A 22,299-nucleotide genomic window follows, 5' to 3' on the forward strand; every position below is an offset into this window, starting at 1 on the left:
TACATCTGAGGTGCCTGTTGAAGTGTTAAATACACCAATCACTACTCACCAGAGTAAGAAAGAAATTAGTTCAATGGACTACGTTGTGCTAACAAATATTTTGGTGCAGATGCACCAGAGGCTGTGTAAGTGAAAGCAAGGGTTGATTAAAGGCAACAGGGCAGGGCGGGAAGCCTTGATGAGAAACAGGGAAAGGGTGGAGAGAATAATGACAAAATTGGGTGGAGACTGGCTAGCAAGTGAATCTTGCAGGTATGGTAAGTGTCAAAGAGTTAACCCCACTGCCACTGTGTCTATCTGGGCTCACAGTGACCTCAGAAGACGGAGTAGAGCTGCCCTGCAGCATTTCCAAAGCTGTAATCTTTACTGTCACATCCTTCTCCTATAAAGCAGCCAGTGAGTTTACACCACTGGCCTTTCAGTCATCCCCCGAACGCTTAACCACTATGCCACTCTCAGACACAAATCTCAAATTCACTGTTATCCAGTCAGACCTCCAGCAGGTTTCCCAAGCTGTAAATCTTAACAGGAAGAGACTGCCCCTTTCCTCCCTTGAGGAGGAAGTCCTGCTACTAGGACTCCTTTAACCAGGACTCATCATTGGCCTTCTTCTCCATGAGCGATTTACTGCTTAGGAGCGCGCCTTGAATAGTTTTGACCTCATCTACCTTTTTCCCCCTTTTTTAAGCTATTTAGTCGCTTTCTTTAAAACTCCTTATTTTACGAGTTATTAAACTTTCAATTCCATGTTGATCCCTTTCAAGTCCTCTAACACAACTATTCTCTTGCTTCTTCCAACTGAATGCCTTTATGCGGCATTAAGAGATACCTAAAGCCCGGACGAAAATCATCCTCCCAGGGGACGGTGACAGCACCTGAATGACAGATGGCTAGAGGAATCCAGAGAAAGGAGATGCTCAGGCATTAGCATGCAGACTGCCACAGACATGCAAGGGGTCAAGGACACAGCACTGCTCCAAGAACGAGTTCTAAGTCCCTAGAAGAGAGGCTACCTTATTCAATGCTTGGACAAACTGTGAGGAGGAGAGATTTTCAGGAGGCGGGTGTTGGTTTCACAAAGCTGCCAGGATTCACAAACCCCTGCCCTCCTGGTAGCAACATTCACTGAGGTGCTGGGAGAAGTTCCCCAGGCACATCCTCCTCCTGAGGAACAGGAAGCCCTCTTTGGAAGGAGAAAAAAGGTAATGAAATTCATTATCCTAAATTTATCCTAAAAGAATAAATTCAATATCCAAAAAAAAGGGGAAATAGGGCTGAGTGGCCACTAAATTCCAGAAACTCACCAAATCAGTGGTGTACTAGCATTTTTTCAACTGTCCTGGTGATCTACTTCCACAAAATCAACCCCTGCAAACCATCAAGTGCCATTTAGCACTGACACTCATGGGGTCATGGTGAGCGAGAATTGAACCGATAGAAACTACTGGTCTTCTCCTTATTACCAAATGAAGTTATTGTGCTGTCGTTAGGTGCTACTGAGCTGTTTTCAACTCACAGCAAGTCATGTGGCAAAGAAGTGCACCCCTCCCCACACCCCCAAAAGCCCAGTGGGTTTTCCTGGCTGTCATCTTTGAGAAGTCAGATCACCGAGCTTTGTTCTCACTTGGTTGGTGGGTTGGCTCTAAGCAGACTGCTTAACTGTCTGCACTACCACGATTACTTGAAGAACTTTTACTCCTCTGGGGATATTTAAATGAGAATATTTGTCCCCATTCTACAGATGAGTAAACTGAGGTTTAGAAAAATGAAATGGCCCAGCGGGGTGCAAAGCCAGCACCAGAATTCCCAGTCTTAGATTCCAACCTCCTTTTCCACTCATTCCACAAATCTTTATGAGGCCTCTTCTTTCCCAGGCATGGGGCTACTGACAAACTACAAGACTAGGTCCCTTAGGTCTGGGAGAGGGAAGCAGGTATGGAAAGGAGACTACAAAGTGTTTGTAGTATAGAAAAGCACACACGGGGTTTGAGAATCAGGAAAGGGTTTGCAGAAGAGAAGTCCACTCAACCAGATTTTCTACTGATGGGAGCTCATATTTCTGCCTGATGGGCTGGGACAGCAGCAGGTGATATGATAGAAGAGCTGAGAGGCAGAGAGCAGCCCGAGTATCTGCAGAGCTCTATGAAGGAGCTGGAGGGTCCAGAGACCTGGCACAGTTTGGCACTGCGTGGTCACAGAGTAGAAAAAGGGGTAAAAGAAGATGACAAAGGTTAAGCAGCTATCAGAGATGAGAACGGAGTAGGGCGTGGGTGCCAGGCTTCAGTTAGGGTCAATACAGGCCCACTGAGGGGATAAGGACGTGATTCTGGTAGGAACAATGAGAAAGCAGCCCAGACCGAAAAAAATTCCCACAATGATCCAAAAAAGAGCTGTGGAGGGCCCAAACTTGAGTAGACCCCTGGGGCAGGGAGGGAGCTGGGACGGGGGCCATCTGGCAGAAGAGATGCTGAGGCAACATAGTCAAGATTATGTGAGAAGTGGGAGGGGGGTAGCAAAGGCAGCTGTCCAGGGGGACTCCAGGTTTTGATTTGAGCAACTGTGTGGGTGTGGGAGAGGGAAGCAGAGAGTAGAGGGGCAGGTTTTGGGAAGCTGATGAGATCATCTTTGGACAGAATCTATTTCCTCAGGAGCCCTCATGGTACAGTGGGTTAGCACTCAGCTGCTAACTGTAAACAGGCTGGCTCGAAGCTACCTAGTAATAGTTCCTGTAACCATAGGGCAGTTCTGTTTTGTCACATGGGGTAGCCACGAATCAAAACAACAAGCTGGCTCTGGAGACCACCCCCGCACATGCAGCTAGAGGTCACCCCATCCAGACAACCTCTGCAGCTCAGAGGGCGGAGGGCAGCAGTCACAGAGCTGATGGATGGGGGGCACTCAGGTGGAGGAGCGGCCACAGGCAGGTAACCCATCCATCATTTTGAGCAAAATGCCAAAAGACAGTTCATTCAGAGCTGCATCAACACACTTGGTATTCATTCTTCCTCAAAGTCTCCATCCTCTGCGGACCCCGGGTCTCCTCACTGAAAGGCACTAGTCACAACTGCAGGGTGGAACAGAAGTCCACAAGGGCAGAGCCCGGCCCTGGAAAGCGGTCAAACCTGAAGCAAGTAAATCAATGAAGGGCTTGGGGCAGACCCTGAAAAGTTTACTGAGAATAGAGAGGACAGGGTGGGCCACCAAACTGCCCAAAAGAGAAGATAATCCTAATAATGAGGGACCGGATGGTACAGTCCTGAAGGTTATGGCTTTGCTAGGGCTGTACATTGGAAATACCCACGTGATAATCAAAACTAAAAAACGATGACCCTCCTCAAAGGCCCCTCAACCCATCTACTGCTGATAACTCGAGTTATCAGCTATCCAGTGGGCAGCCAGAGGAGATAGGGGTCTTTGTGTGTGCCGAAGGGGAGGGGCACCCCTTGGGAGCAGCCTGTCATCAGGTGGTGACATATTCTCCAGGATTTCAGCAATGTCTCAGAAACCACCTTCAAGATAAGTGCTGAACAACCAGCTATGCAGCATACCGAATGAGGGGACCTCCGTGTACAGCCCAGAGAGGAGACAAAACAAACCTGCAAAGCAGCAACAGACTTGGGCAAGCTGGTTTATAATCCTGCCCGCCTTCCCCAGCCATATATTTCTATCCCCTCAAACTAAGGAAAGCTAGAAAAGGAAATCTATGCTCAAGGGGGGAAAAAAAGGGAGGCTGTGCTCATTAACTCAGAGCAAACCCTGTCTGACAGGATTAACTCACCATACCTGTATATGCATCAGCACGGCCTCAGTGCATGCGGGTATTTTTGAGGAGCAGAGGAATTACTGCTTAAACCCATTTTATAGAGCTGCCAGCCAACTTCAGAAAAATAAAGGGCTGCCATGTGGACCAGCAGGCCAGCTGATAGGAAGGGGCTGTGAAAAACTATCAAATTCCCACAGATTAGGGTACGTTTAAAAGAGCATTTTAATTTACTCATGAAAGCAAGGCTCCCAGAGTTAGAGACACTGGGGCCTGAGTGGACAATTTCTTCACTGCACCAAGACCTGCCAGGCTCATTGTAAAGTAATGAATTTTGTGGACACCCAGAAAAGAAAAAAAGCTCTAAATGCTATGGATCGATGCTGCGCACTGCAGAGACACAGCCTCTGGTTTCTCCAAGCTGCATTTGGGTGCTGTGCCGAGTTCAGCTGCAATCTGTCCCTTTGAAGGACAGCTAAGGAGAAGTCGATCCCAAGGCTGGACACAGTCCCAACATCCTCACAACCCAACTATCTGGGATGTGCTGGGTTAAAGCACTCCTGTTGACAAGCTGGACCAGGTACTTCCCACCTCCAGTTCCAGGGCATCAGGGCATTTGTGTGAGGAAATATTACAAAGCTCATTGCTGTGTTTGCTTCAGCAACATATATACTAAAAACTGGAACGATACAGAGATCAGTATGACCCTGCACAAGGTTGACATGCAGAAAGCTCACTGCTCTCAAGCTGTAACCAACTTGTAGTTAAACCTCTACTGGGTTTGAGGCTGTACAGGAGGAGCCAACCCACCCTACTCCCCCAGAACCACTGGTGAATTCAAACCTCAAAGAGGCATAACCTTTGGGTTAACAGTAGGAGTCCCTAGGACGAAGCTACCAGAACTCTCTCCAGAAAATACAGAAGACTGATTTTGGGGGATGGTGCAATCTGAAGACTTCAGACAACCTTTTAATCTCTCTAGGGCTGAAAAAGAGACACAAAAAAAACCAAAATATGTAAGAACTGAATGGAAACACCTAGGCACACTTTTTGTTATTAGCTGCTATCAAACTGGTCTCATGATGAGGTGGTGCACGCACAGCAGAACACCACACTGCCTGCTCCGGCACCTTGTCCATGATGGTGCAGACTGGACAACTGTGATCCATAGGGTTTCTAGAAGACTGCCAGGCCTTTCTTCCTAGTCTTAATCTGGAACATGTACAGCAAGATGCAAGCGTCCACTTGGAGACAGACAGGAGCTATGTATGGGGTACACTGGCCTGGAATCCAACCCAAGTCTCCCACATGAAAGGCAAGAAGACTTAGATCTCTCAAAGTCCCTTCTCAGCTTCAAGACTATAGATTCTAAGTCCTGGTTACCCTCTAAGTACACACAGTAAAAAAAAAATCCAATGTAAATTAAAGAAGAAAAAACTCCAGACTCATGATCCTGAGGGTAAAAGAATACTTAAAAAACACAGAAAGCCAAGATAAGAAATCAACAGAGTGCAAAGGAACACTTAGAACTGCAAGTTCAGAAAAGACTTGAACAGTATCCAGGGCTGAGGTTACCTCTGGGTCTGCAGCCTCTGCCTTCTCACGGAAGGGGGTGAGATGGGCGTGGGGAGGAAGTGCTGGTCCCTGAAGGGCCTCCAGGCTGTCTGCACAGGCTACACCACAGGCCAAAACACGAGGGCTTGAGGCAGCTCTGCTGACACCCAGTCAGCATCAAGTAAGCAACAACAGTAGAGATTTTTCCAGAAGCAGATATATGAAACTGTGAGTAGCAGTGGTCTCTGGAGGTACTGAGTGAAAAGCAGACTTAATTTCCACTGTCTCCATCCTTCTGTATCCTTTTTAATTAAGAACATACCTATGTATTACCTATTCAGGAACAAACAAATAAAAACATAGGCCATGCCAAAAGGGAAACATGAGGACAAACAATGAAAGACAAAGATAATAAAAAAATTTCTCCCAGTAAAATTTCATTTCAGAATCTGTGGAGATAAAATAAGGGGTAGAAGTGGGAGAGGACCTGGGGAAGAGAGGGAGGGAACTTAAGCCAAGAAAGAAAAGAGCTAAAATCACAAGAGCCACACGGTCCTGCCAAACCCAGCTCTTTCCTGTTCTCACTCGTTCACATCTGCCTTCAAGCATTCACAGCAAGCCTGGCTTCATGCCCAGCACATCTCCTGGTTTTCCTCCTCCTCAGTCATTTGCTGCCTCTACTCTAGCCTTGGGTGGTACAAATAGTTAAACACTTGACAGCTAATCAAAAGGTTGGGAGTTCAAACCTACTCAGTGGCACCTCAGAGGCCTAGCAATCTGCTCCTATAAGTATCACAGCCTAGGAAACTATGGGGCAGTTCTACTCTGTCATAGAGGGTCACTTACTTTGGACTGAACACCTACTTTTGATAAACCAACCAAAACTCTAGTCTATTAATACTCTGACATACACAGGATCACCATGAGTCCAAATCAACAGGAAAGCAACTAGCTTGGCTTCTGAAAACTGATACAGACACTAAATTTGAACTAGCCCTCAAGGCACTAATTCCAGATAGTTATTTAGATAAACTGTGTCTCCCCATATCGCCCATTCCTCCAAAACAATCCCCACCACCTTCTGCCTTCTCCAATTCTCTTCTGGCATAGAGGAGCCCAAGTTCTCCTTTCCTTTCTTAATCTTCCTCTCACTAAACTGTCTCTCACTTGAGCATTCATTGCTGCCTTTTTCCCCAGCTCCACCTCTCCAGGCTTCTGCACCTGGGGGTGTAACAGTCACCTCCCAGCTCACCAACCTTTCCAAACTTCCCCACACTGAATCAACAAGGATTGATTTGTGCTTTACATTGTTTCAGAAGAGACTTAAGATAGTTTAAGCACAAAAAATTCTCACCCTTGGATACTGTAAAGGTCATCTGCATTCTCCAATACTGAAGTATATCCCTCCATCATTCCAAGAATAAAATTAAAAACTCCTGGTTAGGGAGGTCTCTGGCCCCCAGTCACAGTAAGAGGAAAAACCCATGAGGCAGTCCAAATCTCTTCACCTGGAACACTCTTCCCTTTATCCACACTCAGCCAACTCCTATTCAAGCTTTAAGGCCCAGATCATTTGTCATCTCTGCTGGGAAACCTTCCCCACCCCCTCAGACAATTAGTCACTCACTCTTTTGCATGTCTGCACTTAACTGTAATTCATCTCCACATCAGCCTCCTTACTGAGGCTTAAGGTACTTGAGATCAGAGCCTTACCTTAACTTACTTTTATACAAGCTGCATTTCAGACAGTAAAAAGAACAAACAAAAAACCCCGCCAAATACACCCCTCTTCATTGTCACGGAGTCTTACTCTGATTCATATTCATGGCCTTCCCAGGCGTTTCTGAGCAGAGCTGAGCTCCACAGGGTTTTTAAAGGCTGTGACCTTCTGGAAGGAGATCAGGAGGCCTTTCTTCCAAGGTACCTCCAAATAGATTTGAACCACTAACCTTTTGGTTAGCAGCAGGGCGCTAAACCGTGCCACTCAGGCCGTCTTCTTCATTCAGCACCCAAAAAAACTAAACTGACCCCAAACCCCACCAAACTTATTGACTTCAAGATGATTCCAACTTGTACCTAAGTGTTTGTGGGATGAATTAACTGGTAAATCTCCTGGAACCCCCTTTCCCAGGGCACTCTACTCCAAAAATTACTGTTCCCCATCACAGGTGCCTCACCTCACCCCTCACCCAGTCTGAAGACTTCCCTTGGTCTCTCATCAAACAAATATTCTTGTCTACTGATGAGCCCCACTCTGCAATTAATTTCCCTGAGACTGATTCTTCCTCCAGTTCTTTTAATTCTCTCCACGATCAAAGGTATTTTTTATAGGATCTGTCATGGTGTGGTTTCCACACAACTTCTGAGCTCTCCATGTTTTTCTGTACCTGGGAAAACCATCATACACAGTGTGTTATGCCTGGAAGAAACACTGCTCTGCAAGAAAACTGGTGACAGGGGATGACAGAGGAGACAGAGGCCTAGCTTCCTAGGCCTTCAAACTAGAAAAAAAATGCATGGGCACCACCAGATCCCAAAGTCCCAGAGCAATGTCCAGAACACAGATTTGACTGCTGTGCACGACCCAGTCAGAACCAACACATAGCTGAAACTCCAGCGAGTTTTCAAAGGCAATAAATTGCACTGAAGGAGACTGCCCATCTTTCTCCCAGGGAATAACTGGTGGATTAGACCCACCAAGCACCTAAAAGTTATTAGTTGAATGGATGTTAGGTCACCTACTCTAGCCCCTTGTCCTGGAGAAACTGTGCTTTACCTATGAGCTGTTATCAGGTGGATTCGAACTCACAGAGTTCCTATGTGTGCACAGAAGAACTATGTTCCATAGGATCTTCAAGGTTGTGATCTTTCAGAATCAGATCTCCTGAATTTTCATCTAAGCCACCTATGTTGTTGTTGTTGTGTACCATTGAGTCTGAACCGACCAATAACTGATCTTCCAGTGAGTTTTCAGAGGCAGTTAACTGCACAGGAGTAGACTACCCATCCTTCTCCTGTAGAGCAGCTGCTAGTTTCAAACTGCATGCCTTCAGGATTGTAGCATGGCTTCCTACCACTAGGCCACACCTCTAGATAGGCTCAAATTGCCAACTTATAGTTAATAGTTGAACATGTTATCTCGCCTGTGCCCTCTTTGTACCAGGAAAGTGGAGAGGCTGCATGACTCATGCCAGGTGATTAACAAGCTTGGAAGAGATAGGAGGCCCCATGTCCTGGGTCCCCCCCTGCTCAGCACCCATTCTCAACACCCGGCCCTTCCACTTTCCTCCACCCATCTCCATTGAGAAGTCCTGGAATACATCCAGGAGTATTTTTCTTCCTGGCTTTAAAACAAATTGTAACAAATGGTTCCACAGATCTACTGGCCAGTGGAGCTGAGCAGATGGAGCTGCAATTCACACCATTAACTTAAATTCTATTTGATGCTGCTTTAAATTAGGGCATTTTATCTAAAATTATACCCCCCCCCGTGTGTATGTGTGTACATGCACATGCACATGCATCAATATAACTAGTAAATAAGCTTGCTGGAAGATTCATTTATAAGTCTATATTCTCTGGCCATCCTCACTGATTACAGATTTTTTTTTAATTCACTCTCCCATATACTCTCTCTGCCACAAAGTCCTGTGCATAGAATGAGAGATTCCTGTGACTCACTGGTCTAAACACCTACCTAAGCCCCAAATCCCTGGACTTAGAGTCTCCCTGTGACAGTCTCTACTGATAGCAACCCACATGGTAGAGCTCCATCACCGAGTTCTTCCACCCTCAACAGAGCAAGCCCAACCCCTCACTCACTCACTCAGTGGAAACCTAATCACATCGATGCCTCGGACACTAAAGATGCACTAGTCACTAAGAGTTGCAGACAGACAGTCTTTACTCTCTGCCCAGAAGCTTACAGTTTAGTAAGGAGAGCACTAAGCTGCAGATCTCTTCCCGTCATGCATCTGCTCTCCAGGATGAGAGCCTCAAGGTCTTCCAATAATTGCTCATCCAATAGGCAGCATCATGATAGATGGAGAAAAGGCTGACGTTGTTGAGGATTTCATTTTACTTGGATCTAGACACAACACCCATGACAGCAGCTGTCGGGGGGGGGGTGAGGAAAGGAGTTGCACTGGGCAAATTTGCTGATAAGGAACGCTCCAAAGTGCTAAAGAACAAGAACACTGGTTTAAAGACTGAAGTGCACCTGATTCAAGCCAGGGTCTTTTTAATTGCTTCACACGCACATTCAAGTTGGACAGTGAGTAAGAAATGACAGTAGAATTGATGCCTCTGAATTGTGGGATTGGCAAAAAGCACTCACTATCCCAGGAACTTGCAATTGTCTTGTAGAAAATGAAACCAGGGTGCTCCTTAGAGGCAACAATGGTGAAATTTTGTTTCACATAGTTTGAGCATGTTGTGAGGAGAGGCTCACTGTCCAGCTCTCAGATGCATACCAAGTGATCAGAAAGTCTATGGCCTGAATCAGATGCACCTTAGTCCTCAAACTGACATCATTACTTCTCAATAATTTAGAGAGGTCTCTAACTGCACATTTTCCTAGCGCAATACATCTCCTATTTTCTGACTGCTGGTACTAGGGTGTTAACTGTGGATCCAAGCAAGATGAAACTGTTGACAGTTTGAATCTCTGCTCCATCCATCATGATGTTCCCTACTGGTCAAGTGGTAAGAATCTTTCTTTTCTTGACACTGAGGTGTAATCCATACTGAAGGCTGCATTCCTTTATCTTCTGTAACAAGTGTTTCAAGTCCTCTTCACTTTTAGCAAGCAAGGTTTTGTCATCTGCATAATGTAGGTTATTGATGAGTCTCCCTCCAATCCTGATGCCACACTCCTCTTCACAGAGTCCAGCTTCTCAAATAATTTGCTCAGCATAGAGATTAAATAGGTATGGAGAGAGAATACAACCCCTTCTCAATTTTAAACCATGCTGCGTTCCCTTGCTCTGTTCGCACAACAGCCTCCTGGTCCAAGTAAAGGTTTTGCATGAGCACAATTAAGTGCTTTGGGACTCCCATTCTTCTCAATGTCAGCCACAACTTGTTATGATCCACACAATCCAATGTCTTTGCATAGTCAACAAAGCACAAATAAAACAAATAAAAACAAACAAACAAACAAAAAAGCACCAACAGATATTCTTCTGGTATTTTTTTACTTAAAAGTCAGTCAGGCCTTGACTATCAGTCTCCAACTTGGAGCCTCCTGTATGAAGCATTCGGATTCTGGAAGAGAGGTAGTTTTGATTTAATTGAAAGTCAGGTGCAAGCTGGTTGGTTTTATTCTGTTAACAATCAAGTGTAAGCTGACTGGTTGTTTGGATTTAGTTAACAATCAGCTATGGGCTAGAAGCTTCTTATTTAAATCAATCAGGACCTAGTGGATGGGCCTTTGTATTTAAAAAATGGCTGATGTTAACTGTGTCTGGGAAGAATATTGTTCTAAATGGTACAGCACTTGTCTGTCAGTTTGCTGTACTGAGATAACTTGGGGTGGCTGTGATACTGGAAGCTATGCCACTGGTGTGTCAAACGCCATTAGGGTTACCCATGGTGAACAGGGTTTGGTAGAGCTCCCAGATAAAGACAGATAAGGAAGCAGGATTGGCATCTCCTACTAATAACAGGCCTTTGAAAACCCTATGAACACCAGAGGAATGAGGATAGTTATTACAGTGTGCAGAGGTAGAGCCCAGATTGGGAGTCAGGAGGGGCTAGTTGCTGGAAAAAGGCGTGCTGAACAAAGGAGAAAGTCGGAGAAGGAAAGGAGGACTTTTAAGGAGAAAATCTTCAGTGGTTACAACAATGAGGATGGTAGAGATCGTAGGGATGGTGCAGGATAAGCAAGGTTCTGATCTGTTGTTCGCGGGGTTGCCATCTATCTATAAGTTGTGGTCAATTCAACAGCACGTACAACAATACATGACACAGATGTAGTTCTGGTCCTTATTTCAGCATGTACAATACACGACACAGATGTAGTTTTGGTCCTTATTTCTAACAGGTTCCAGTTGTCTCCATCCCTTAAGTGTGTGTCCTAGGACCAAGTGATATTTCTCACATGAGATATGACCACCATCTCCCCGGCTCTAGACGCTACTGTCTGTCAGTGCAGTCTCTGTTTGGTAGCCACATCACATAGCTGACTCCTGCCATCTAAAACTCTCACTCCTTTCCTCAGCCTCGTTAGCCTGCACAGCTGGATTCTAGACAACAGCACAAACCCACCGGCACAGTCAATTCCAATGCACAGCAGCCCTACAGGACAGAGTGGAGCTGCTCCGTGGGGTTCCCAACGCTGCCAATCTTTACAGAAGCAGACTGCCGCGTCTTTCTTTCACAGAGACCAGTGGGTTCAAACCAACTTTTCAGTTAGCAGCCAAAGGCTTAATCACTGTGCCACCAGGGCTCTGAAGAGAAATGCAGGGACATGCACTTAGTCCCGTTCCAGTGCACCTGTTTGGATTTGGACCACTAAACTATCAAGATAGGTTTTCCATCCTACTTGGCAACCAACATATGCACTGTTCCTTCTTACTTTAATGTCTTCTAGAGGGAAGTGGTGGGTCAGTGGTAGAACTCTTACCTTTGATGTGGGAGCCCTGGGTTCTATTCTTGGCCAATGCGTTTCATTCACAGCCACCACTCTTCTGGGAATGGAGGTACATGTGTTGCTATGATGCTCAGTACTGCTTCTGGATTAAGGTGAACCAGGAAGAAAGACCTGGAGCTCTACTTCCTGGAAATCAGTTAATAAAAACCCTGCCGATCACAACAGTACAATCCCAAAATGATCATGGAAATAGCACCGAACTGGGCAACATTTTGTTACATTATTAGTGTGATGGTTAAGGTTGCGTGTCCACTTGGCTACCTAATATTCTGATTGAGCAGTCTCTCCTTGGAGGCCAGGATTTTGAAGCTCCGCCTCACTTACTGTGGACACGTGGCCAGGAGAGATCAGTCCTTGGTGAAGGACATCATGCTTTGAAAGATGGACAGACAGGGCAGGGAGGGAGACCCCAGATGACATGGATTGATACAGTAACTGGGGTGATGGGGGTTGGTATGTTGGCTTTAGTGAGACTGGCTCAGGACAAGGAAGGGTTCTGAGGAGCTGCACATAGGGTCGCTATACATCGCAGGTAACTCAATGGTACATAACAACAACAACATACTATGATAAGTTTGGAAGTAGAAGTGGCATCCACTTCCTAAATAACATGCCTCCAGAAACTATGAACTTTGGTAAATGTCGATAGTTGTAGAGGGGCTTCAGGCCTTTTGTTCATAGGGTCACTATGAGTTGTGCTTGACTCGAAGGCAATCAACAATAACAAATATATTCATTCCCTTGATAAGACTAAACATAATGTAATCAGTCCCCTGATGGGATCTGCTATATTATGTTTATCTCACAGCTATGGTGAGATCTGCTATACGTAGCAGAAATCAGCTGAAAGGGAGCTTCCTCGGTGATGGGGCCTTCCCTGCATTTGGAAGCGTCACAAAGCTCTTCTTCCCTTTTTCCTTGGTTGGAATCTTGCACCTGGCTCATCATCATCTGACCGCTGGTTCAGTGGTCCGCCATATTGGATTGGTCAGGTCTGAAGGCAGCAGTAAGATTTGCTGATGTGGTGATTTCAGGTCTGTCAGCCCTGACAAGTATGTGAGTCAGGAGGAGTGTCTATCTTGATGTCTGACCCAGGAATTAATGCTATCAATGCTAAAGATGGATGGCTTGAATCCACCAGCTGCTTGTTGAATAAAGGTAGGCAATCTCCTCTCCTGCGAGTTATTCCATTTGAAAGCTTTCTGGAGGATCAGCTATGGGTTGGTTCAGAATCGAGGATACACCACAACAGCAACAACACAGCTAAGAAAAGCATTTCCTTAAACCAAATCAATCACATTCTCTTTCTCTCTCTCTCTCTCACTCACCCAAGCCCAAGACAATAGGGTTGCCATGAGTGTGGGGCTGACCTGACAGCAGATAATTAGTAATCAATAATACTAATAATAATGATTTTAAGAGATGCTGATGAGTATGTCCTCGACATTCATCAAAGTTACTAAATCACTAAAATAACAGAAAGATCAGGGGCAGGATCCTCTTACAGCCGAGTCCAGCAGAGAAACTGGAAGCCATGCTCGGCATGTGACCTCCCTGCGGATGGACTCGGACAGCTCCTGTCCTGTGCTTGTCCTGCCCAGACACCTGTCAAGGCTCAGTGCCTCCTGCTGGCATTCACAGAAGGTATGCTCAATAAATATGCCAACTAGATGCCAAATCCTAAACCATCCCACAGAGATTAAAAATTTAAAAATTATAATAAGACCGTCTTATCCTTGCTACCTTCACTCTTTTTGCCATTCTCTCAGATCACTTGGCTAGACAGTCTCAGGATCCAAGACTATACCACCCACCTCCTCTTCTCTCACTCATTTACCAGATGAGCCCTGCTCTTTCCTTTTCTGTCCCACTAACACCAGTCAAATACAGATGTTCTTCTGTACAGCTATAAAGGTCTATGTTATATTTTTGGGGAGCTCTGATGGTACATAGGCTGTAGGGAGTGGTAGAGTTAACCCAAGGCCAAGCCTCTCTGGTGGTTCAAAGTCACCCACAACTCCAGGGGAAAAAGATAGGCAAACTCCTTCCATGTGATTTAGTCTCAAAAAATCCACTTAGAGCACTGGAGGGTCAGCTGTGAGCTGGTTCCTACTTGACTGAATCCAGTGAGTCTGAGATGGTATATATTTAGAACTGGCCTCTTCACTATCACTCTCCCACCTTTGCCCCTACTGACTCATCCAGGAAATTAGTACCAGACATGTTTCACATAGCACTTTTCAGCCTATTCCACAGCCTTGCACAAACAAGGGAGTTCTGGTGGAACAGTCTGGAGGGATATGTGCTTCTAATCCAAAAGCTACACCTCTACAAAGGTTTTAATGCACACGGTGTTCCTTGGGAGAAAGAAAGATGGGCAATCTCCTCCCCTGCAACATGCAGCCTCAGACACCCCCTGTGGGGTTAGCTATGAATCAGTTCCAACTCAAGGGCAAGGTATTTCTTCATTTTGACACAAGCAAGGTCCCATGACTCGTCTTCACTATGTTAGGCCTTTGCTGGCTCAGGGCAGCAGGTTTAAACTCACCATCTTGATATTTGTTGCTTTTGCTAACTGTCATTTATTTGATCTTGACCTGTGCTACTTAAGACTTCATGCTCAATGGAAAAAAGCACTGCTCACTCCTGCACATGTCCTGGGTCAGGTATTGACTGAACTTTCTGATCCACTCATTTTTACTGGCTGCTTTTTTACCAGGTCTTTCTTCTTTGTCCATAAGAAGTACTGAAACATATTTAACATCATAGCAACACTCAAGCCTCCACTGATCTGAGTGGTGGCTATGTATTGGCCAAGAACAGAACACGGGTCTCCCACATGGAAGGCAAGAATTCTACCAGCGAACCACTAAGACCTGACTCAACCATACCAAGCAATGTCTAAACTGCTCTGCAAAGTTGAATCCCCGGTTTCTATTTCCAAGAGCAATGTTTGCATGTTCCTGTTGTCTCTGTCTTTATCAACTCCCAGCACTGAGTGACTGTCTCATTTTCACCAATCTGATGTGGTCAAAATGTTACTTCCTTGTTATTATGAAGAATAGTTTTAAATGGGAAAACAAATCATTAATAATTACAGTTAGAGTATATATGAAAGTTTAAAAAAAATTCATGGGAACATAATACCAGTGTTCCTTGGATGTTCTTCAAAATAAATAGGATAGGCAAGCAAGGGTACCAATAAAACAAGGCTGCCAGGAACTAGTAATTGCTGAAACTGGGTGGTGAGTGCATGGGGGTTCATCCTCTTATTCTCTGCACTTTAGTACACTTGAAATTTTCCATAATAAGAAATTAAAAGAAGGAAAATCAGTGGCAACAGCAGCATCTGAAAAAAGCATGTTAAATAAAAAACAACACAAACCAGACACCGATAATAAAAGGCCAACTGGGGAGTATGCAGAGCGACAGAGCTAGTAGGCCAGAGAGAACAAAAGGAAAGCAAAGAAAAAGAAGCAGGGAGCCCAGCACCCCAACTGTGCCAAGACTTGAGTCAGAGTAGTGAGGAATGTCATTTATCAGATCAGGAGTTCAAAAGATCCTTTCTACCACTGGTCTGTTAGGCTCTGGTGGCTTTCATGTCGCTGTGATGCTGGAGACCAGTCCACCAGGGTTTCAAATCCCAGCAGAGTCGCCCAAGGTGGACAGGATTCAGGGGAGCTCCCAGGGTTACGACAGGCTAGGAAGAAAAGCCTGGTGCTCTACTTCTGAGAAAGACTCAAACCCAATGGATCATGACAGAGCATTGTCTTGTTCACTTGTTTTGGACACATCCCAGAAGGCATCGGGTGCCGGAGGAGAACACTGGTAAAGTCGAGGACCACCCAGGAGACCCTCAGTGGCAATGACTGCCACACAGCCTCAGTGACGGGCTCACACACAGTGGCCACCAAGAGGACACAGGACCAGAGCACCTCCCATCCTGCTGCACATCAGGCCAGCAAGAGCCGGCGTCAGCTCAAAGCAGCAAAGTGGCATTAAGAACAAGAGGAGACGCTTTTAGAAAAGGTTTTCAGATTTTAAAATTACTATTAAAATACTATCAGGAGTAACCAGTCCCTGGAGAGAGACAGCATGCTGGGAAAGATGGAGAACACAGAAAGAAAGGAAGATCTCAACAGGGTGAACTGCCAGCATCTGCAGCAGTGGGCTGGAGCCTGGCAGGGATGAGGAAGGTGGGGCAGGATGCTGCAAGGTTCTGCTCTGTTCTCACAGCGTTGCTATGAGTCAATGGTACTTAACAACAACATGGGTATTGGTAGGATGATCAACACTAAAAATTACTCAAATGTTTGTTCCATAAAGATTGACTCTGAAATCAAGAACATTTGTTTCCCTGCCTCTAATCTCTCTTTTCTAACAGCTGTATGATTACAAAGCAATCAATCAATCAATAAATAAAATCAACTAAACCTACCCTCTTTTTAGTTGTGTGGTGTTCTTTTTTAAAAAATAAACAGTCTTTATTATTATGGTCTAGTCCAATGGGTATCCAAAGACTAGCAGTTCAACTCCACCAGCGTGAAGAAGAAAGATGGACCCTCCTGTGTGATTTACAGCCTCAGAAACCGAAGAGAAGGGTCAACTACGGGTTCGATCCACCTCCAAAGCAATGAGTGAACAAGTGAAGTCGGGTAGACTGCAGTAAAGATAAGTCTTGCAAGGCTTCGAGGGAACCTGAAATGATGATTGATCACAGCAAGACTCCAGATGCCCCAGAGCTGCTTATTCCAGGTGAACCTGAGGTAGGAGTCTCCATGCTTACAAGGAAGGGATCCAGGTACTGGAGCTCGCCAGGCCCTCAGGATGTGAATAATAAACCTGAGAGAAATAGGCACATAATACTATTTGGGACAGAGCTAAAGACTCCCGTCATACTGGAAGGACAAAACATGTTCGATTAATAGACTAAGAAAATGCAGAAAAGGAAAAGCCTCAACAGGAGAAAAGTCAGTGATTCGGAACTTGGGACTCAGAGGCTGTCAGCTGCTGAGAAGTCTTGGAAACGAAAGGTGTGGCTGAGCGGGGCTGTGGGGCAGCGTGGCTCGCGGCAGCCTCATCAATCACCACTCCTTGCCAGCTCAGGGTGGCAGATACCAGCAGGGGGGAACCAGGGCCACCTGCCAGTGCACAATCATAAAAACTGCTCGGCAAAGTCATTTTCCAGATCCTTTGAATGCTGCTGCCCCAAATCTTTTCTCCACCATGCAATCTATGCACCCCACCCATCTTGACTTGCTGTCTCCACCCACCCCTTTCACGTCTGCCCCTAAAAGCAATTATTCATTAACCACAGAGCTTTACCACCCAGGAACAAAAGAGGCTGGAAGGGCAACCTGGGCCAGTCGTCTCAGTCCACAAAGCGCAGGGCTTGTGGTGACAGGCGTAGGCTCCGTCCATGGGGTCTCCTTCTCCACATGCATTCACGTGAAAGCCTGCCTGCCTGCATCCTCAACTTACAGAAAAGGAAAAGTGAGGCCCAGAGAGGTTAACTTGCCTAAGGTCACATGGCCAGCTCTTGTTAACTGACTTAAACCCTAAGACTCCCTTCTCAGTTCTTTGGTCCCTCCCATGTCCTCGTCCCTCTGCAGAAGAGCTGTTTTCTCAGCTTTGGGATCCCAACTTTTTCTCTATCCATGCCTCTGGTCACTGAGTAATCAGTCCCATTTGGGTCCCACATACGGAGTGACCTTCAGAGTCCCTGACTCATCCTGGACAGTCCTTTGTGTCCTGACTCCCAGACATTTGTCAGCAGCTCTACCCACTTTTGTGCATTCATTACTGTCAGTTTGGAGGAGGCAAGCAAGAAATGTTAACGCCTGAAGCTCAGAAGCCACATGACCCTCATCTGATGGTCACTTGAGGTGGTCAGCCTGCTTCCGTTACCCCATCTGCACCTGTGTTCCCCTAGGATGCAAACATATAAGAAAAAATGAAACTTAAAAATCACTGCAATTGAGTCTCTCCCAACTCCTGGTGACCCTACTGGTTACAGGGTAAAACTACTCTAGAAGGCTTTCTTGGCTGTAATCTTCACAGAAGTGGGTAGTCCTTTCTTTCATGGTGCCAGGTGGGTTTGAACCATTAACCTTTAGGTTAGCAGTCACAGGTAAACCAAATGCACACTCAGGGACCTTAGACACATGAATGTCATTGCTGTTAGGTGCTGTCAAGTTAATCACTACCCAAAGCGACCCTATGAACAGCAGGTCTGTATCCTCTCCTGTCCTGTACCATCCATACCGTCTCTATATATTTGAGCCCATTGTTACAGTTCCTGTATCAATCTATCTTGTTGAGGGTTTTCATTCATCCACTGACCCTCCAGATGTCCTCTGTCCTCCTTACACCATGGCCAAAGTATGTGAGATGAAGCTTCACCATCACTGACTCTTAAAGAGCACCCTGGTTGCACTTCAAGACATATTTGTTTGTTCTTTTGACAGTCACGGGATATTAAGTACCCTCTTCCAATACCATAACTCAGGTAGCTACCCTCCAAACATCCTGGCATAGACCAGGGCTGCATCTGTTGGAGTAAAACATGTCAACTGGTATCCAATCTATATTCTTTTTTGCCTATGCCTTTAGTACCTTCTGAACATCTTCCTTCATCATATGCTACTTCCTAAAATGATACCATGTCAGCCTATTCTTTCTGATACAGTATCTCTGTGTATTCTTTCCATCTTCTCTAATACTTCCTGCATCATTGAAGAATTTTTCTATATTAGCAGCCTTCCGACTTTTTGTCTTAATATTTTTTAATTTTTTTTTCTCTCCAGAGGGGGAAGCAAGCTGTCTTAATATTTTTTGTTTTAATATTTTGCTTTGTGTTCTTGAGCTGCACTTTGGAATGCTGCTGCTGTTGTTATGTACCACTGAGTTGGAACCGACTCATAACTGACCCTCCAGCAGGTTTTTAGAGGCAACTAATCACACAAGAGGAGATTGCTCATCCTTCTCCCACAGAGCAGCTGGTGATTCGAACCATGTGCCTTCAGGATTGCAACTCAGCTTCTTGACACTAGGCCACTGAGCTCAGCAAGTCAATTATAACTCACAGCGGCCCTATGAACAACAGACCTGAACTTTGTCCTATCTTGCACCAGCCTCATGATCTCCATCATCTTTTAAGACAAAGATCCTGAACACTCTAGTCAAAACACCAACCCCAAAGTGACTTCTCCTATGACTTAAGAGAATAGAAGTGTTCCATAGAATGCTCTCAGGTGTAATCTTTATAGAGGCAGGTTGCCAGGCCTTTCTTCTACAGCACTACGGGATGGGTTCAATCTGCTGTTTGATTAGCTGCTGATGGCAAGTCATCTTCACCACCAACGGAACTATGTCTCTATGCAAAGAACAACTAATAAGCAATTATTACCTGTCCAAAACATGAACTGCTGAAACAGGAAAAAAGTTACCCATGTTTCCCAAAATCCTTCTCTCCACTGCACCACAAACACAAAAGCATAGATCAGTAATCTGAGAGCACTGCTGTCTGTTTCTGGCTCATTCAAAACATCAGGGACAAAACAGGAAAGTAAATGCAGGAAACAGCAGTTACTGACTGTTGGTTAAGGAGAGCTCTGAGCCGCTCATGCTAGACCATAAACCAACAGCATACCAGCAAGACCCAGCCACTTCAATTGATTCCAAGGGGTTGTACCCACTGGTCCCAATAGCTTCTAAATGTGGCTTCATTTCGAAGAAGGCATCTAACTCCAGCTCTGGGCAGGAGCCAGCATCACTGTGCCTGCCAAGTGAGCAGCACAGATGTGGGGTGATGGGATTGCTTTTATAAAGTCTTTCTCATCAGTGTCTTATAACCCCCACTATATAAGGTACTTGTGGCCCATTAAGGGGGCTAGACAGCTTGCTAATAATTCAAATAAGGTACCTGGCACCCTTTAAGTGGTGGTACCATGAAAATAAGGTACATGGAAGCAAAACAAGTGAATGCTTTAGTTTTGCCATCCTGCTAAGCTTAAAATGAGCCATCCCAGAAGTGGAAAAGAGGGTAGGGGCTGATTGTCACTAAGCAGATGTGAAAGGAGAAAAGCACATGCCTTTGGACCTGAGACCCTGTGCTAAGAACCTCCTATACCCAAGAGACTGAGAACTGTAACACTGGAAATGGTGACAGTGAGCAAGAAACAGCAGCAGAACAGGCCAGAGTGTGGTGGGCTTCCTAAGCCAAGGAAACAGAAAGCTCAGTATCTTCAAGAAGAGGTTTGCTTAAAAAAGTTTTAAAAAAGAGACTTTGCTGGAAAAGTAGGGTATGTTAGGCACTTACTGTCAGAGAAGGACCTTCCAGTTAAGGCTTAATGAGAAAGGGATTACCACTGGGAACTTACTGGTGGAGTTAGAGAGCTCCATAATACTTGCTAAGAAGAACAGCAGCTAATGCACCAAAAGGCCCAGAGTTGGAGAAAGGCTTACCTGTGGGCACAGCTGAGAAGGAGCTACCCTGACCAAAGAAGTATATACTGAGTCATTCCTGATTGCTTACTTGCCTAATAAGTCACCATACTGTAAGTGCTGTGTAGCCATTTACAATAAATTATCAAACCCAACAGTGAAGTCTCTGGGAGGGAAGGCTGCTGTCAGATTAGTAAAATGGTGGGAAGGAGGAGATGCCTGTTTTTGCCTCAGAGGAATGAGCCCTGGGCTGTTGGCTTTCTCACCCCTCATGCCCCTATCATGCCATTTTTTACAGCAGGCCTAGATCATTCCAGGATCCACTGGTTGCAAGCAGGCTCCTCACAGCACCAAACATTCTACAGAATTTTCATCATGAACCATGAGAATGGCAGAGACAAAGTCAGGAAAGGAGAATTATCTGTGTGGAGGGGTAGTGCCACCAGAAGAAGGTGCCACAGGTGACGAAAGGCCTCCTCAAGGAAATCGCTCCACCGTCATCTGGCACAAAAGCAGAAGATTTCCCAGAAATGCAATTCTGAAAGGGCAGGCTGAGGAGATCTGTGAGTTAACATCCATTAATACCCCTTCAGCTTGTGGAGAAAGACTCTAAATTGGAAGTAACAAATACCAGCTTTCCTTCATAACACAACTGGTGAGAATGTGAGATAATACAGCCACTCTGGAACACAAGTTGGCAATTTCTTACACGGTTAAGCATAAAAGCAAGCATGGGATTCCACTAGGTCAACTCCAACTCATAAAAATTCCATGTCAGGCAAAAACTGCACTGCATGAGCTTCCTTACTGATTGATTGCTTGCTTGATTATAGTAAGTGAAGGTATGCAAAGCAAATTGATTTGCATTCAACCATTCATACATGGTTTATTTTTGAAAAACAGATCCCCAGGACTTTCTTCTCCAGTGCCTTTGAGTAGACTCAAACCACCAACCATTTGGTTAGCACTTAACCACTCACATCACACAGGGATTCAAAACATACCACACATCCTAGCAATCCCATCTCGAGTTAGTCACCCAAGAGAAGTGAAAACTGTGACTAGAGAAAGGCCTGTACTTGTGATAGCTTTTTTTTTCATAAGAGCCTTAACGCCCATCAGCTAGTGAATGAATAAATAAAATGTGGTACATCCATGCAGCAGATCCCTGGATAGTAAAAACTGTTTATACCTGAAAGGTTTCTTGGCTGTAATCTTTACATATGCAAACAGCCAGACCTTTCTTCTGTAGAACTGCTGAGTAGTTTAAGTGATCAACATTAGGCTAGCAGCCAAGCACTACGAAACAGTTCTACACCAAAACACACAGGGTCACAGTGAGTCACAATCAACTCCAAGGCAATGAGTATCTTTATAATGGACTACTACTCGGGAACGTGCTGGATACACACAACATTGAGGAAGCTCAAACACATGATGAATCAGAGAAAAAAGCCAAATTCAAGAACGCTACATGCTGCATGACTCCATGTATGTGTACTCCCTTCTGGAAAATGCTACACTGGAGAAGCAGAAATCATAGTTAACAGGTGTGGGAGGAGGAGGCTGACTGTAAGAGGTCCATGGGGACTTCTCAGGGTGATGGACATGTTCTACACTTGTGACGGTGCTTACAGGACTGTTTATATTTGTCAAAGCTCACCCAACTGGATGCCTACAATTGATTAATCTTGCTGTACGTAAATTATACTGTAATCAAGCAGACTGGAAAAATGACAATGGGTTTCCTTCCCTTGGAGTGCTGCAATTGGCCAAGACTTGGAGGAATCAAAAAACCTGCTTGTACCTCATCTCTTTGGGTCTGTATTAAAAAACTCATTTCGTCTCCAGATAATTGTAAGGATGGACTCAATGCCAGTGAACACAC

General features: G+C 45.2%; 1 protein-coding gene across 2 annotated transcripts in view; it reads right to left on the reverse strand.

Annotated features, from left to right (window-relative positions):
• IGSF3 (immunoglobulin superfamily, member 3) overlaps positions 1-22,299 on the reverse strand; it is a 137,269-nt gene that overhangs the window by 90,688 nt on the left and 24,282 nt on the right. The gene's annotated exons all lie outside the window — the stretch shown is intronic.

This window comes from Elephantulus edwardii, unplaced genomic scaffold (assembly GCF_000299155.1).
Source record: "Elephantulus edwardii isolate Elephantulus edwardi_28Jun2011 unplaced genomic scaffold, EleEdw1.0 scaffold00262, whole genome shotgun sequence".
Classification (NCBI taxonomy): domain Eukaryota; kingdom Metazoa; phylum Chordata; class Mammalia; order Macroscelidea; family Macroscelididae; genus Elephantulus; species Elephantulus edwardii.